The sequence below is a fragment of the Oryctolagus cuniculus genome, chromosome 15 (assembly GCF_051225735.1).
Source record: "Oryctolagus cuniculus isolate XC-2025 breed Fujian yellow rabbit chromosome 15, ASM5122573v1, whole genome shotgun sequence".
Classification (NCBI taxonomy): domain Eukaryota; kingdom Metazoa; phylum Chordata; class Mammalia; order Lagomorpha; family Leporidae; genus Oryctolagus; species Oryctolagus cuniculus.
This window is the reverse complement of record NC_142881.1, coordinates 56,008,873-56,028,245: the sequence shown is the minus strand read 5'-3', so window position 1 is coordinate 56,028,245 and position 19,373 is coordinate 56,008,873. Positions and strand designations below refer to the sequence as shown.

The window sequence follows — 19,373 nt, the reverse complement described above, 5'->3', positions numbered from 1 at the left end:
GCTCCTGGCACAGTGTCTGGCAACTAATATCTTGAAAAAAAAATTTGTTTATACATCAAAAAAATAGTTACTAGGGCCTTGAATATGGATTATCCTCAGGGATAACTTCAGTTCCAAAGCTCATACAAGCTCAAAAATTTTTAAATGGAAGTCTAATTAGTGTTTTAGTATGCCTTACCCTTTTCACAGTAAAATTCCCAGGTGCCCAAGAGGCATGGATAGACTCTCAAATGCTATGTTTTATCACCTGCCTACACTTTTTCCTCTGCATATTGTGATAACTTGGTGGAGATGAAATTGATGAAAAGAAAAAGAGGTAATTGACTGAGTAAAATTGCCACTAAAAAGTCAGCCTTGAGGATACACAGCTACACAGCTCTCTTACTCACTGCTAGAGTAAATTAATCATCTGAAGCTGCTTACAAGACTCCAAATAGTGCCCTTAAATGAGCAAACCTCCACGTTGAGCTCTCATTTCTGAGGGCAGCTGACTTCCAGCAGAGCAGCCCAGTTTGTAAATCTATCAGCTAGCCTGAAAAATCATTACTTAAAAAAATGTTAAATGCTTTAACAATATGCATGTGTGTATATATGAGTATTTATTCCAAGAGAATCCTTTATATGCCTCTGACTACTGATGCATATCTCTAGCAAGGAACATTTCATGTGTGACAGGCATCAGAGTTAGCAGCTGACAGACTCACGACATTCACTTGCTGTAATTATTGGTTTGCCCTCCAACTGTCTTCCTCAACTGGGACTCTTTGGAGACAAAAATGAATCCTGCTAATCTTTATATCCTTCCCTAACTCCTTGCCCTGACATATTAAGCACTTAGAAAATGTGCTTGAAAAAATTTGAATGTGTCCATAGACAATTTAAGTAATTAAAGCTAACTTTATTAACACTTATTATCTGTTCTAAAAGGTAATTTCATTCAAGTCTTAAAATGATACTTTGAGGTGCCTACTACGATTATATCCATTTGAGAGATGATAATACTGAGACCCAAACAAGTAACTGTTCCGAAACCACACAACCACATAACAGAGTGGTACCAGACTCTACTGGTGTAAATCCCTTATGTTTTCACAATTCATGCATGCCTTGAACCACTGCCTTATACTATCTTTATAAATTCCTAAGGGATGCAGCTCCATGCTTGTGTCCATGTGTTTGGAAACTATGTAAGCCAGGGTAATCTAACTGTTGTAATAAGCAACAATATTCCAATGGCTTTCACAGCAGATGTTTCTCTCTTATATAAATGTCTGTGGCTTTAGAAGGGATGGAGAACCACATGAAGGAAAAAAAGGATACTTGGTGCTCTCAGCCTGGTTCACTCCATCCAGAGGGACTGGATGGAGGCCAGGTATTAGAAGTTATGATGGGGAGATTACTGTGAAGCTAGATGACAGAGCAGGAAGGGAACTTACTGAGAAGATAGTTTAGAGAATATGGATAGAGTGCAATCTCAGGGAAGAGTTAGGGAGAAAACAGCAGAGGAAACTCTACACAATTTAGGGGGACATGGTGTGACTACATGGAGAGTGTAGATGCTCACAGTTCAGGACCCCAGCAGCCAAAAGCTTCCACACCAGTGTGGGAGAGTGAGGTGAGACCAGACTGCAGCAGTCCAAGCCACTGGCAATAAATCTGAAGTAAGAGCCTAGAGGCATCAGGGCTTGAAGGCCCATAGGGGATAATGTACCCGTCAAACTAGAGGAGAAAAAAAAAAAACAAAAAAACAAAAAAAAAACGAGGGGCATGTTTCGCTCTTCCTTATCACCCTGCAACAGCATCCTGTAACAAGCTGATGGACATACCTAACAGCTACATCAGCTCGTGTCCATGGCTGATAACCAGCTGAATAGAGACTCCTGACTCTGGTGGGGAGAACTGACAGGAGACTGGGTGCTCGTGACTGTAGGAGGCGTGGGTGCTGGGACTGTGAAAAATACTGAGGCTGTGTGGGAGGACTCAGTGTGGCTGGAACTTTAAGCAGTCACTGTGGGAGACTCCACACGCTCAGGGCTCCCTGGTTACCTGGTGAGGGACACTGCTGGGGAATCTGAACTTACATTGAGGACTACACAGATCCTTTGTGTGGTCATTGTGGCAGAGCAGATGAACATTATACCCACTAGGGCTAGCACTCAAGCACTGGTCTCCTTTGAGGAGAGGAGCTCAGCTGAGTAGAACAGACCTCCCCTCTGATAAAAACAAAAACAAAAAAAGGAAATTCACCACATAAACCAGGGTATGTCCCCTTAGATACACCTTTCAACCTGCATAACTGAACAGAGCTTCCTGGCCACATCCACTACACACCTCTAGATATTCACTAAAGCAGACACTTACACTAACCTACAGAGGCACTGAACAAAAAAAAAGCCAGATGTCACAGCAAAAAAAAAAAAAAAAAAAAAAAAAACAAACAAGGAAGAAACCAATGAGGATCTCCAAAAATGCCGAATCACACACACACCAATTCAAGAAACAAGAATACGGAAGACAATTTGATACCCTCAATAGAACACAACACTTCAATACTAGATTATGAGATGATTAAATTGAAGAAATGCCAGAAATGAAATTCAAAAAACTGATCAAAAGATTACACAGAAGTAACCAGAAGCAAATGCATGAACTAATGAAATTCATACAGAACATGAAAGAAAATTCCTCCCATGAAACTGAGATCTTAAAGAGAAATCAAAATGAAATGAAAATTCAATATAACAAACAAAAATGCAGTGCAAAGCCTTAACAACAGAATCAGTGAAGCAGAAGAGAGAATATCTGACCTGAAGACAAAGCATAGGAAATAATACAGTCGGACCAAAAACAAGAAGAAGAAATTAGAAAACTAAAAAACATTGTTGGGAATCTCACGATACTATCAAATGACCCAACATATGGATTGTAGGAGGTCCTGAAGCCATGAAAAGAAAGGAATAGATGGCATTTTTAGTGAAATAATAACATAAAACTCCTCTAATTTAGAGAAAGAAATGGACATCCAATTACCGGAAGCACATAGAACTCCTAATAGACATTATTAGAAAAAATCCTCACCAAGACACATTGTAATCAAACTCACCACAGTAAAACATAAAGAAAAGATTCCAAAATGTGCCTGAGAGAAATGCCAGATTTCTTTAAGAGGATCTCCAATTAGACTAACAGGGCCCTTCTTATCAGAAACCCTACAGGCTATCAGAGAATGCAAGATATATTCCAAGACTTAAGAGAAAAAAACTGTGAACTCAGAATACTATACAACGCAAAGCTACATTTATGAATGAAGGTGAAATAAAGACCTTCCATAACAAACACAAATTGAAAGAATTTGTCAACACTCATACAGCCCTGCAAAAGATGCTTAAGGATGTGCTGCACAGAGAAACACAGAAATATGTTCATCACAATCAAAGAAAGTAAAGGAAGAAAATATCCCATGGGAAAAAAAAGAAATCCAAAGTGAAAAATAAGAATATTTTTGGGAAAATTTCAGGACCATATTGATACTTATCAATAGTCACATTAAATGTAACTGGCCTAAACTATTCAGTTAAAAGACACAGACTGGATAAATGGATTCAAAAACAAAACCCATCTATTTGCTGAGTACAAGAAACACAACAAAGATGTAGGCAGACTAAAAGTGAAAGGAAGGAAAAAGGTACTCCACGTTAATGGAAACCAAAAAAGAGCTGGCGTAGTCATCCTAATATCAGACAAAATAGACTTCAACACAAAAACTTTTGAAAGAAGGGCACTAGTAATGATTAAGGGATCAATTCAACAGTTAAGAACTATTATAAATGTTTATGCACCTAATTATAGGCTATGCACCAATTATCTGGCTATTTTAAAAAAAAAAAATGTTAAGGGACCTAAAGGGAGACATAGATGCAAATAAAATAGTAATGGGAGACTTCAATATCCCACTTTCAGCAATAGACAGATCAACCAGACAAAAAATCAGCAAGGAAACAATGCAGTTCAACACTACAGATCAAATGGACCTAATAGATATCTACAGATTTTTCATCATACAGTTACTGAATATATATTCTTCATTCCAGTGCATGGAACCTGCTCTAGGATTGACTTGGCCATAAACCAAGTCTCGGCAAATTCAAAAAAATCAAAATCATACCATGCATCTTCACAGAACACAATAAAATTAAGCTGGAAATCATCAACTCAGGAATCTCTAAAACATATGCAAACACATGGAGAATGAACAACATGCTCCTAAATGAACAGTGGGCCATTGAAAAAATCAAAAGAGATATCAAAAAAATCTCTGGAAACAAATGAAGAGGACAATACAACATATCAAAACTTATGGAGGGACCAGTGCCATTGCTCACTTGGTTAATCCTACACCTGCAGCACCAGCATCCCATATGGGCACCGGGTTCTAGTCCCGGTTGTTCCTCTTCCAGTCCAGCTCTCTGCTGTAGCCCAAGAGGGAAATGGAGGATGGCCCAGGTGCTTGGGCCCCTGCACCCGCATAGAGACCAGGAAGAAGCACCTGGCTCCTGGCTTCAGATCGGCACAGTGCTGGCCGTGGAGGCCATTTGGGGAGTGAACCAATGGAAGGAAGACCTTTCTCTCTGTCTCTCTCTCTGTCTATAACTCCACCTTCAAATAAAAAAAAAAACTTATGGGATACAGCAAAAGTTTATAGCAATTGGTGCCTACATCAAGAAATTGGAAAGGCACCAAATAAATGAGCTGTCAATGCATCTCAAGGACCTAGAAAACAACAGCAAACCAGACCCAAAACTAGTAGGAGAAAATAAATAATTAAAATTAGAGAAGAAATCAACAATTGAAACAGAAAAAAATTACAAGAAATCAGCAAAATGAAGTGCTGGTTTTTTGGAAAAAAAAATTGACACACCATTGGCCCAACTAAAAAGAAGAGAGAAGAAGCAAATCAATGAAATTAGAGATGAAAAAGGAAATGTAACAACAGACACCACAGAAATAAAAAGAATCATCAGAAATTACTACAAAGAGCAGTATGCCAACAAACTGGGAAACCGAGAAGAAATGTATAGATTCCTGGACACATACAACCTACCTAAAGTGAGCCATAAAGACATAGAAAACATAAACAAACCCATAACCAAGATAGAAATTGAATCAGTAATAAAGACCCTCCCAACAAAGAAAAGCCCAGGACCAGATGACTTCCAACTGAACTCTACCAGACATTTAAGGAACTAACTCCACTTCCTCTCAAGTTATTTAAAACAACTGAAAGAGAGGGAATCCTCCCAAATTCTTTCTATGAAGCCAGCAGTACCTTAATTCCTAAACATGAAAAGATGCAGCAGAGAAAGAGAATTACAGACCAATATCCTTGATGAACATAGAAGCAAAAATCCTCAACAAAATTATAGTTAATCAAATCCAACAACACATTAGAAAGATCCACCCAGACCAAGTGGAATTTATCCCTGGTATGCAGAGATGGTAAATGTTCACAAATCAATCAATGTGATACACCACATTAACAACCTGCAGAAGAAAAACCACATGATTATCTCAATAGATGCAGAGACAGCATTTTGTGGGGAGCAATTCGGACTATACTGTTACTGGAATTAAGACTTATTCTATGCATCTGCTCTCCCACAATATGGCGCTGGGAGAGGAGTAAACAGCTTCTACCCAGCTGCCTCTCACCAACTTGACAAGCTGCAGGAGCTGCTCCTGATTGGAGGAGAGCAGCGTACTCAGCGTGTGGGCAGCCGAGTTAGGATTGGCGGAGGAGGACTATAAAGGAGGAGAGAGACGGCATGCACCGGGAACATCTATGGGGAACATCTATGGGGAACATCTAGCTGAGGGAACACCCGTGCAGCCCCCGAGAAAGCCGGCCAGCGGTGTGCCGCTCCCCTGCGGAAGTGGGGAATGTGGCCAGGGGGAACTGCCCTTCCACGGAGGTGGAAGGGATAGTAGCCAACCCGGAAAGAACCAGCAGCAAACCCGGGGAGGGCCGAGCAGACGAAAGAACAGCGCAGGGTCCTGTGTCGTTCCTCCACGAAGAGGGGGAGCGACAGCATTTGATAAAATACAACACCTTTTCATGATGAAAACTCTGAGCAAATTGGGTATAGCAAGAACATTCCTCAACACAATCAAGGCAATTTATGAAAAACATGCAGCCAGCATCATATTGAATAAGAAAAGTAGGAAACATTCCCACTGTGATCCAGTACCAAACAGGGATTCCCACTCACATCATTGCTATTCAATATATTCCTGGAAGTTTTAGCCAGAGCCATTAGGCAAGAAAAAGAAATCAAGGGGATACAAGTTGGGAAGGAGGAAGTCAAACTATCTGTATTTGCGGATGACATGTTTCTATATATAGGGGATCCAAAAGTCTCCACTAAGAGACTATTAGAACTCCTAAGAAGAAGCCGGCGCCGCGGCTCAATAGGCTAATCCTCCGCCTTGCGGCGCCGGCACACCGGGTTCTAGTCCCGGTCGAGGCGCCGGATTCTGTCCCGGTTGCCCCTCTTCCAGGCCAGCTCTCTACTATGGCCCGGGAGTGCAGTGGAGGATGGCCCAAGTCCTTGGGCCCTGCACCTGCATGGGAGACCAGGAGAAGCACCTGGCTCCTGGCTTCGGATCAGCGCGATGTGCCAGCCGCAGCGTGGCGGCCATTGGAGGGTGAACCAATGGCAAAGGAAGACCTTTCTCTCTGTCTCACTGTCCACTCTGCCTGTCAAAAAAAAAAAAAAAAAAAAAAAAAAAAAGAACTCATAAGAAGAGTTTGGTAAAGTAGCAGGATATAAAGTCATTACACAAAAAATTACACAAAAATCAACAGCTTTTGTTTACACAAACAATGCCAAGGCTGAGATTGAGCTTCAAAGATCAATTCCATTCATAAGACCTACAAAAAAACAAATCAAATGCCTTGGAATAAATTTAACCAAGGATGTCAAAGATCTCTACAATGCGAATTGCAAAACATTAAAAAAAGAAATAGAAGACACAAAAAGAAAATCTTCCATGTTCATGGATTAGAAGAATCAACATCATCAAAATGTCCATTCTTCCAAAGCAATTTACATGTTCAATGTGATACCCATCAAAATACCAAAGACATTCTTCTCAGATCTAGAAAAAATGATGCTGGTAGTCATATGGAGACACAGGAGAACTCAAATAGCTAAAGCAATCCTATACAACAACAACAAAAAGAAGCTAGCAACATCACAATACCACATTTCAAGATATATTACAAAGCAGTTATAATCAAAACAGCCTGGTAGTGGTACAAAAACAGATGGATAGAACAATGGAATACAATAAAAACATCAGACATCAATCTAAGCATCTAAAACCAAGTTATACTTGACCCAGGAGCTAAAACCAATCCCTGCTGAAGGACAGTCTCTTAAACAAATGGTGCTGGGGAAACTGGATTTCCACTTGCAGAACTATGAAGCAAGACCCCTACCTTAAATCTTACAAAAAATCCACTCAATATGGATTAAAAATCTAAAATGCAATTTGACACCATCAAATTATTGGTGAACCTTGAGGAAACATTGAGGAAGACATTGGCACAGGCAGAGTTCTTGCAAAAGACCCCAGAGGCACAGACAGTCGAAGCCAAAATTAACAAATAGGAATACATCAAATTGACAAGTTTCTGTACTGCAAAGTAAACACTCAGGAAAGTGAAGAGGAAACCAACAGAATGGGATAAATTATTTGCAAATTATGCAACAGATAAAGGATTAATAACCAGAATCTACAAAGAGGTCAAGAAACTCCACATCAACAAAACAACCAACCCACTTAAGAGATGGGCCAAAGACCTCAATAGACATTTTTCAAAAGAGGAAATCCAAATGGCCAACAGACACATGAAAAAATGTTCTGGATCACTAGCTGTCAGGAAAATGCAAATCAAAACCACAATGAGGTTTCACCTTACCCTAGTTAGAATGGCTTTCATACAGAAATCAACAAACCAAAAATGCTGGCAAGGATGTGGGGAAAAAGGTACCCTAATCCACTTTTGGTGGAAATGTAAACTGGTAAAGACATATGGAAGACAGTAGGGAGATACTTCAGAAATCTGAATATAGACCTACAATATGACCCAGCCATCACAAGCTTGGGAGCTTACCCAAGGGAAATAAAATCAGCAAATACTACTATGGTCATGTGCAACAAAATGGATGAATTTGGAAAACATCATTAGTGAAATAAGCCAGTCCTAATGGGACAAAAACCATATGTTCTCCCTGATCTGTGAGAACTAGTAGAGCACCTAAAATGAAATCTGTAGACAAGAAATTGATACTTTGAGAAGGGATGACTTGAGATACCCATGTCATGACTGTCAAGGAATAGCTTTGTTTTATTTTTTCTTCATACTATTTATTGAACTCTTTACTTAATATAGAGTTAATCATATGTGTATAACATCAATTGAGGATGGATCTAATTAAAAAATAAGAGTGGGTTTAAGAGAGGGAGGTAGAAGCTTTTAACTATAATGCTATATAATTCTGCATACATTCCTATGGATTACTTAAAAGGGTACAGTTTAAAAACTTGCCATGGGACCCCCAATCTCATTAAGCTGGGTGGTAAAAATGCCATCTTTAGTGTTAAAGTGAACATATAGATAGGAACAAGTTTCTGGTAATAACAATAGATAGAATTAAAAAGGAGAGAATGTTCCAACATGGGAAGCAGGCCACACAGCAGAGTCATAGAATGACAATCACTTTAAGTAGCACCTTGACCTCAGAATCAACCCTTGAGGCATCCTGGTCTGGCTATAAAGCATTTAGGCATGGAAAGCCAAGAAACTGTGGCAAATAATTTTCTACATGAAGGATATCTCTGAGTCAGACCACAGTGCAAAGAAGTGTCTTTCAAAGGAGAATGTATTTTCTCCCTAAAGGGAGGAGAGAATTTCCACTTTGGTTATGGCCTTGTCTTAATACTGATAGAGTCTGTGGATTCAAAAGGCTCATGTCAAGAGCCTCAGGTGGTCACTGACATCATACATAAGAGTGTTGATTTGCCGCGAGCGTCTCGGGGAGTCTGGCCAGCAGACTCAACCCAGGGCCCGTGACGAAGGTTTCTCGGGCGAGAAAAGAAGGAACTGCGCTTATCGGTCTTCATTAGACTTTTTATTAGAGAAAGTAGACGTGACAGAGGTAGAAAGGAAGGAGGAAAGGAGAGGAGAGAGAGAGAGCTTCCTCCTTACACCCGCGGCTTATATACAAAATGTGACCAATCAGGAGCGAGCTAGAGTCCATGCATCAGGCACACCAATCCAGTCTCTGTTCACGTGAAGGGCACGCATCCTTCAACCAATCAGGTGAGGTGTCACGCAGCAGGCAGGTGGGCAGACTCACTGCGGGGGTCCTGGCGCCATCTTGTTGTTTACCGCGACCTCGATCCCTCCGCCTCCGGAGAGCCCCGCCCGTTGGAAAGCCCCCAGTCAAAACCGAAAGTAAAAACCTCTACCTAGCAATGCCACCACAGACTATTCCCCGACATTGATTATTAAATTAACAACAGGAGTCACTATGCACTAATTTCCCATGCAGCACCTCTGTCCTCAATGAGTTGTATTATGAGAGTTAACTGTAAAACTAGTTCTCAGTTTTTGGGGGGCATGCAAATTGTTGAAATCTTTAGTATAGAGTTGGTCTTCTGTGTACAAAGTTAATTGAAAATGAATCTTAATAGAGAATGGGACTGGGAAGGGGAGAGGGAAGAGGAGGAGGGGTAGGAGTATGGGTGGGAGTGTGGGTAGGTGGGAAGAGTAACTATATTCTTAAAGTTGTACTTACAAAATTTTTTTTTATTTATTAAATAAAAGGTTTCTCAAGACTAGTGTCTGCTAATACTAACTGATAGAATTAAAAAGGAGAGAATGAGCCAACATGGGAAGCGGGATACACAGCAGACCCAAAGAATGGCGGATGTTCTAAACAGCACTCTGGTCTCAGAATCAGCCCTTAAGGCATTCAGATCTGGCTAAAAAGCCCATGAGAGTATTTCAGGCATGGAAAGCCAAAACACTATGGCAAAAAAAAAAAAAAAAAAAAAAAAAAAAAAAACACACACAAAACCAAACGAAAGATCTCCATGAGTGAGATCCCAGTGGAAAGAACAGGTCATCAACGAAGGAGGTACCTTTCTCTGAAGGGAGGAGAGAACTTCTACTTTGACTATGACCTTGTCTAACTAAGATCGGAGTCAGTGAACTCAAAAGGCTTCCATAGCCTTGCAACTCATGACAAGAGCCTAAGGTGATTACTGATGCCATAAACAAGAGTGTCAAATTGTTAACAGGAATCACTGTGCACTTTCTCCCCATGTAGGATCTCTGTCCTTAATGTGTTGTACTATGTGAATTAATGCTATAACTAGTAATCAAACAGTACTTTACACTTTGTGTTTCTGTGTGAGTGCAAACTGTTGAAATCTTTACTTTATATATACTAAATTGAACTTCTGTATACAAAGATAATTGAAAATGAATTTTGATGTGAATGGGATGGGAGTGGGAGCAGGAGATGGGAGGGTTGTGGGTGGGAGGGAAGTTATGGGGGGGGGGGAAGCCACTGTAATCCAAAAGCTGTACTTTGGAAACTTATATTTATTAAATAAAAGTTTAAAAAAAAGGTTTCTCTGGGGGAAAAAATGTTATGACAGGCCAGGACAAAAAGTGGTGCATATCACATCCACTCATTTCCTGTTGCCAGAACTCAGTCACGTGACCACATTTAAGGCAAGGTAGGGGCCAGCCAGAAAATAAAAAGACAGATATTTGCAAGAGCCAGCAGCCCTGTTCTAGAAACAGAGTTTCTCTTTCTCATTTTTCACTGTATGCTACTGTGATCAGTTAGCAAATATTAGTTCTACTGCCTTGTGCTTATGGTACAGTTAAATCTACAGTTAAGAGATATACAGATGTATATCATTTGTATTTTAAGAAAAAAATTCAAGATTTATTTCTTGCCTTTCATATACATTAAGACATGTAATTAGCACTTCTTAATTCTCAGAATTTGTTGCCAGGTAACAGTGAATTCACTCTGCACACACTTAAAATTTAAATGATTTATAAACACTGTATTTATAAAAATTATATTTGTGATAAATTTGGATCATAGATTTGATGTTAAAAAGTTAGCCTACAGTATACTGAATGCAAATACAGTTATATTTATTTCATTCAACAAGTAAGTATTAAATACCTATTATGGTCTTGTTTCATCTGAAATACAAGACCCAAAGGCCAAGCCCTAAAAGGTACAGTGCAGTTATGAATGATGATAAGATTAAAGAAAACAACTTTGGATCAAAAACCAGGCCCATCCTCCTTCTCAGACAGTGTTCTTAGACCTCAGAAAATATGGAAGAGAGTGTTTAAGCTACATTTAGTTCTGTCAAACGTGGTCATTCTCTATAACCACAGGGCCTTGTAGCATGCAACTAAGCCACAGAAACTGACCTATTCTCTGGATTCCCTGCAGTTTGCAATTGCCCATCAGAGTTGATAACAAGTTCTTACTTTCCTAAGACCCTAAAGGCTTGCAATCAAGATTCAAGTGCATTATGATTACCCACAACAACTCAGTTTGTAAAATTCACTCTGAAAATCTCATTATTTTCTATACAACCTTCAACGCCTGAGGAGTTCACCATTGCCATGGGTGCCAAACATGCTAAGCATCAGGATCCCCTGGAAATTTGTGCTGATACACATTCTACAAATTTCTAGTTCATAGTGTACATCTACTGAATCAGAATCTCTGAGCCTGAGGTATAGGACATGGCCATGTTCTTTAAAATGTTCCCCAGAAGTGGGCAGTTGGCACAGAAATTAAGACACCACTCTGGATGCTCATATCCCATATCAGAGTGCCTGGGTTTGAGCCCCAGCTCTACTCTAGAGTTTCACTTCATGTTAATGCATATCCTGGGAGTCAGAGGGTGATGGCTCAAGTAGTTGAGTCCCTATCACCAACAAGGGAGATTCAGGTTGAGTTCTCAGCTCCTGGCTTCAGCTTGGCCCAGTCTTAGCTATTGCCAGCATCTGGAGAGTGAACCAGCGAATGGAAGATATTTCTTTCTCTGTCTCTCCATCTCCCCTCTTTCCTTTTCAAATAAATAAATAAATAAAACCTGGAGTTGGTGCTGTGGCGTATCAGATAAAGCCGCTGCCTGCAGTGCCAGCATCAAATATAGGCACCAGTTCAAGGCCCGGCTGCTCCACTTCTGATTTAGCTCTCTGCTAAGGCCTGAGAGATCAGCAGAAGATGATCCCAAGTCCTTGGGCCCCTCCACCCGTATGGGAGACCTGGAAGAAGGTCCTGGCTTTGGATCAGCTCAGCTCCAGTCATTGTGGCCATCTGGGGAGTGAACCAGCAGATGGAAGACCTTTCTCTCCCTCTGCCTCTCCTTCTCTCTCTATAACTCTTTCAAATAAAAATAAACATTTTCAAAAAAGAAACTTACGTTTTATTCTGAAGAAGAGAAAGAAGAAGAAAGGAGGAGGGAGGAGGGAGGAGGAAGAGGAAGAAGAGAACCCCCATTTCATTTTGATGATGTGCCCAGACCTTTAAAAGTGCTATAACTGGGGCCAGCACTGTGGCATGGTAGGTTAAGCCTTTGCCCACAGTGCCCGCATCTCATATGAGCACTGGTTCAAGTCCCGGCTGCCCCACTTCTGATCCAGCTCTTTGTTTATGGCCTGGGAAAGCAGTAGAGGATGGCCCAGATGCCTGGACCCCTGAACCCATGCGGGAAACCCAGAAGAAGCTCCTCACTCCTGGCTCCAGATCAGCCCAGCTCCACCGTTGTGGTCATTTGGGGATTAAACCAACGGATAGAAGACCTTTCTGTCTCTCCCCCTGTCTGTAACGCTGCCTGTCAAATAAATAATTTTTTTAAAAGCGCTGCATCTTTTATATTTGCCCAATATTGTTCAGACCTGCTCATCTCTTTGACAGTCAGCCTCCCAGCTCTTACAGGGTAGATTGCAAGCAACCCTCCTTCCTCTGGGGCATGATTCTAAGATTGTCTAGAACATTTTTCCCTTTACTGAAGTTTTACTTTGGAGCAGTTCCCTAGTAATTCCAAACCAGAGGCAAGTAGCACTCTCATTATCATAATCACTTCATCAGTCTACATTTTAATGGAGGCATATTCTTAAACCCTTTTCAAAACCGGAATCAGAGAGTGGATTTTAAAACAAACAAGTTAGCACTACTTTAAAACCCATTGCCAATCATTCTCACATCCTTACTACAAATCCTTTAAAACTTCCGAAGTCATTAAGGGGCAGCCCTGAAGGTGTTTTGATTGTCAGGAAGTGTTATTGAGATGGATTTGCTGAAGAGATGCTTTATACCATTTCACACTCCTGTCAAAGTCTTATTAGATTTCTAAACCGGAGATAAATACTTTATTTTTAACCATAACAATCTGAAGCTCTAAAAGGGAAAATGAGAAAGTCAAATGATCCTAACCCTTAGTGTAGAAGAAGGAATTGCGCACTTTCCAGGGGAACTGGCTGTAAATCATAGGAAGCAGGACCTCTGCACCACCGAGTAACAACCACAGCTAAACCGGTCGTGATCCCATGCACAAAGACCTCACCTTTCCCCACTGATGGCCTGACTTAGGACAGCTCCATCTCATTCATTCTCAAAACAAATGAACCAACCAACAAACCCATCTTGTTCCATAAACCTTGACAGGTAGGCTACATGAGACACAGTTCATAGACTCCCAGGGCTGAAAAGGAGCTGCAGGGACTGCAGGGATTAGCCAATCCAAACGTCTCTGGTGTCACTGACAATCTTGCTCCACCAAGATTCCGCTTCAAGGCTTTCAAGGAAATAATGAGAACCGACGTTTGTAGAGCACGTTTGCAGATAACAAAGCACCTGCAATCATATTGTTTCACCGAAACTATGTTGTAGGTGATGACATGGAGATTTTGAGAGATTAAATGATTTGCTATCATGACACAGCTAACAAATGCCTAAGACAAGACTTGTAATAAGCCTTTGGACTACAAATCCCTGTTTCTTTACCCTGCTGTCTCCCTGGCCAGAGTCCAGGGAGGTTACGTTCCTTCCAAGACATCCTACTACTTTATTGGATACCTCTAATGATTTTTAAAAGTCTTAAAGAGGCAAATCTGTCCCCCTGTCGCTTTTTAAAATTTTAGCGGACTCTTAAATAGTGCCTACCATACAAAAGGCACTGTTTGAAGTCCTTTCCAAATATGAACCAGTTTGATCTCATAGCAATCATATGAAATGGGTACTATTATTATCCCCATTTAAAAGGTGAGAAAGGGAACTGCACTTGGTGTAGTGGGCCAAGCTGCCGCCTCCAGCACCAGCATCCCATATGGGCACTGACTTGAGTCCTGGTTGCTCCACTTCAGATCCAGCTGCCTTCTAAAGAACCCAGGAAAGCAGCAGAGTACAGCCCAAGTGCTTGGGCCCCTACATCCACACGGGAGACCCAGAGGAAGCTCCTGGCTCCTGGCTTCATTGCAGCCATTTGGGGAGTGAATTAGTAGATAGAGAGCATCTCTCTCTCTCTCTCTCTCTCTTCTCTCTCTTTCTCTTTCTCCCTCCCTCTCCCTCCTTCTCGCTCTCTAAGAAAATACATCTTAAACAAAAAAAGTGAGAAAACCAGAATGCAAGTAAATGGTAGAGCTGAAATCTCAGTTAAACTGCTCTTTCTCCAGAACCCAAATACCATCTTGCCTCATACCTCTACTAGAGGATCTTCCTTCTAATCTTTGAATCAACACAGAATAAAACCATTCCTTTGGTCACTTAATACTCACGCAAACATTTGAAAATAGCTGTGCAACTACCTCCCCCAGACTTGTCACTCAGAGTTCTACTAGACAAACTGAAGCACAGGAAATTATACATAAAATAGGGGGCCAGCACTGTGGCACAGTGGGTAAAGCTGCCGCCTGCAGTGCCAGCATCCCATAAGGGCACCAGTTCAAAATCCGGCTGCCCCACTTCCGATCCAGGTCTCTGCTATGGCCTGGAAAAGCAGTGGAAGATAGCCCAAGTCCTTGGGCCCCGGCACCCATGTGGGAGACCTGGAAGAAGCTCCTGGCTTTGGATCAGCCCAGCTCCAGCCATTGTGGCCATCTGGGGAGTGAACCAGTGGATGGCAGGCCTCTCTCTCTCTCTCTTTCTCTCTCTCTTTCTCCCTCTGCCTCTCTGTAACTCTGCCTTTCAAATAAATAAATCATAAAAAAAATTATACATAGAATAAAGGATTCATTACAAAGATTTGACTTTCCACAATCATGAGAGCTAAACAGCCTCTAATTCTCTTGTGATTTGTCTGATTCTAGAAGTCATATACACAGGGTTGAGATTTTATAAAAGTGAACACTGTTACAGTTTTATCAGGCTATTTTAAAGTAAAATTGATTTTTAAAAAAATCCAGCAAAATCAGAACAATGAAAAATAACTACTAGTACTATTACCATTTGACACAGTGACTCGTGAAGGACCAGAAATTTACCCACCACTGCTTTTGAGCTAGCAGTTCAACAACACGGGAAAAGGAAGGTAACATCTTCTATCAGTATTATTATGAAAATGGCTTTGAAGTTGCAGATCCTCTGAAATGGGTTCACAAATCCCCATGGGTTTGTGGAGCACGTTTTAAGGACCAATGTTCTGTAGTATATAAAGGAAATTCTGGCGTTTCAAGTTCATTTAGGATTGGATACAGATGTAGGTCAACCAACCAAGGATCACACCCAAATACACACATACATGCACACACAATATTTCTTAAAATTAAAAATCCCCATTGACAACATTCAAATCAGGTGAGCTGATATGCAGAATCCCAATTGCAAAAGAAGAATTTCCAGCATGAAATTGTTATGAATTACCCATGTTTCCTCAGTACAGGCATGAAGTTACGTCTAAATGAATGATTATCACACCTTTAAAGGAAAACTTATTGTAAGATTAATACTCTGTATTCATGTTAGAAGACAAACTCATGAGATGGGTCCCTGGAGGGGTTTTTCCCAGTATTGCACTACACCCTTCTTGGCCTCCGTCCATACCGATTAACAAGACCATTTTAATTTTGATTCCAGTATTCATACTTTGTGCCAGGAGGCTCTATGAAACCCCCAGCTGCACACTGGGTCAGTTGTTGGCCGTCTTCCATGTGACAAACCTTTCTTTAACTGATGAGAAATGAGTTCAAGACCTTAATCATTTCATCCCCAAATTAATTTAATCAAAGCATCAAGAAACTATGTATCATTGCTATGAGTGATATTTCTGCTAGTGATTATAAGAAGTCCGTAGCTCAACGCCTCCATAAACGCAGAAAGTGATTGTCACAGTGAATTGCTTATAAAAGAGCAGCTCTGGTCATCTCACTTCTTGGAGACAATGACCACGATGTGACTATAGATACCGACTATGACTAACCTCTCTTCTCCTCCCATCTTCCAAAATAAAGGGAAGGAGAGCACTATGTTGTGTACTGTGCAAACTGAAAATGAAACAAAAAACTCCATATAGGAGGCTGATAAACTGGAGTAATATATTATTTGAGAATATGCTAAGGAAATACAAGGTTAGCTGATTGAAAAAGATACGTAATTAATTTTTCTGTTAAAGGTCTCTGCAAAGGGGAGATCAAAGCCATGCAAGTGGCTCCTCCTGCACGGGAGCCCTAACGCTGAGCCCAAAGCAAACACAACAGAAGCCCTGACACAGCTCCTTTCCTTCCTCTCAATCCATTTTGCATGTGCTTGGGAGGCCTGCCCTACTCTCTCAAGACGCAGAAAACCAATGTAAGAAAGTTGATTTCTGGAACTTGGGAATGTGATCTCTCTCTTGGGGGTAGTCATGCTATGGCTCAGATGACCTTAGGAGGAGACAGCAGAGGGGCTCATCTAGCAATGGGAGCCTTTCAAAGCAGACAACTTGCTTTGGCTGACGGTAGAAGGCAGAAGAGAAGCCATAGGCTTCTCCTGCCTTCAATATGTTGGAAATCTAATTGGAGAGACAGATCTATCCACAAATACATCAGACATAACTGTATTGAATATAACTCTGTTCTACCCCTTCCAGAAGTCAGTTACTTCAAGAAAATGCTCCAAGTGTACCTCAACATGTTTGAGCTCTGCAATCAAATTCCTGTGTGAATGTTAATCTAATTGGTTAATTTGATGTACTTCCCTCTCCTTAGATCTTCCAGAGAGCTTGTCTTGCAAGGTGGTCACAGGAACTCAGCCCTGATCGCTCACCTGTTTACTGCTTACTCATTGTGATGCCCCTCATCACCATGAAATTGATTATTACTTCTGCATGCCCCGGCAATTAAGAACGCAGGGCTATCGTTGAGTCCCCACAGGAGGAAAAACACAAGAAACTCATTCTCATCTTTGGCACTGAATATCTGTCAGAAGCCTTGCAGTGGGGGGACTGAATCTGTGGCTAACCGCATTTTCATTCTGGATGGCCCTAAACACTAGCAGCTGGGCTGAGATTGCCTTTTCAGGGTTCACAGGGGACTTTTACAGCTGTCACATCTAAACAAGTCTAAAAAACCATTTCTCAAAGCAGACTTATTGGAGACAAGCATCTGGTGACAAATGTTGAAAGAATAACAAAACCCTCTGTGCTCTTGGTTTCTTGACCTTTGTGTGTTTATTAATGTTCAGCTCTCTCCCCTCCCTTAAATTTCAAAACCCTACCGCTGGGTTCTACTTAATGCACACTACTGGAAACAAGTAGAAAAGATTTCTGTGCTTCTCTGCTTGACAAAAATCAACCTATTAAAAAGTTAGCATGTCAATTGACAAAAGAATCCAGGAAGCAGATTTTCTCAGTTCTCAGTTGAACAGTGGATACTTTTTAATTGAACCAAAATTCAAACGTTCCTCACTAAATCCCCTTATGATTAATTCTGTCAGCCAAGTATATTATTTTCATAAATTTTTAAATAGAAACTCCCTTACAGATAAGATTCCTTTTTTAATCCCAATTTGCTCTCCAACGTTGTCTGGAGAGAAAGCTAAAAGGTTTCCAGAGCCTGTGAAAACATCCCTCACCAGCCTAGTTAGAACCACCCAGTCCATAGATTCTATATCATTTCAATGATTGTGTTCAGCTTTATAGGTGTGGCCAACCGGCACTGACCTTGTCTCAGGAGAAGCAAGGAGAATGGAAGAAATGAGTACTCCTTTGAAATCTGCCTTACTGAGACAAAATTCTAAGACCTCTAATCACTAAGTAGGATCTATGCATTTCAGAAATAATTCTCAATGTAACCTGGATTAACTCAACAAATATAGATAGTGTGAGAAAATTTATACCTGCCCTTCCTAATATATCCCAGAGGTTAAAAAAAAAAATCAGACACTAAATGTGAGGCTTATTGATTAAGGAAGTAGATGAGAAGAAAGAAGTGGCACTAACTGCCCATCAATCCAATGGATAATGGCATGCTTTGGATTTGGTTTATCCCACATGAGTTCATATGTTATAAGCTTGGTCCCCACTGTTGTAGTAGTAGGGCTTGCTGTAAGGTGCCTGGGTCATTGAGGACATTGATCACATATGGATTAAGTAGTTCTCATAGGGCACCAGTTAATTTCCACACAAGCAAGTTGATATAAAACAGCAAGCAAGACAAGCTGTTCCTCAATCTCTAGAATCCCGTTTGACCACACAATCTCTCCCTCTTACCCACGGTCCTACTATGAAGCCATCTGCCATGATGCCCTCACCAGAGCCAGCATTGTGCAGGGCCAAAATTGTGGGCAATCTGAGTTTCTTTTCTTTATAAGTGACCAAACCTCAGGTATTCGTTATAGCAATGGAAAACAGACCGACACAGTTAAACCTTTGTATAAAGAGCATAATCTGTGAGCAATGCCAAGATAGATACACCTGGCATTCTATGCAAAATAAGAAACTCCTCTTGATCTGACTTGGCCACAGTTCAGGAGTTGAGCTTACCCTCAAAAAAAGCATTAAATAAAAAACCAGAATACATTATTCTAGAATGTACTTCAGATTATAGGCCTTTTCTCCTACTTTTTTGACATTGATAGCAGATTCTACCCTTCAATACCCCTTCTTCTGTGTTCAACAACTTCTCCCTCTACCTCCCCAACACACACACACACACACACACACACACAAACTCAGGTTGGTACTTAAGAATCAGATAATCATCCCGTTAGTTCAATAACTTATTTAGTATATTAGTCAGTATTCTCTAGAGAAAAAGAACAACCAAGACACAAATATATAGA

The 19,373-nt window shown here is 40.8% G+C and overlaps 1 long non-coding RNA gene across 9 annotated transcripts in view; it reads right to left on the bottom strand.

The window, feature by feature from the left end:
- LOC138845368 (uncharacterized) overlaps nucleotides 1-19,373 on the bottom strand; it is a 318,589-nt gene that overhangs the window by 166,409 nt on the left and 132,807 nt on the right. The gene's annotated exons all lie outside the window — the stretch shown is intronic.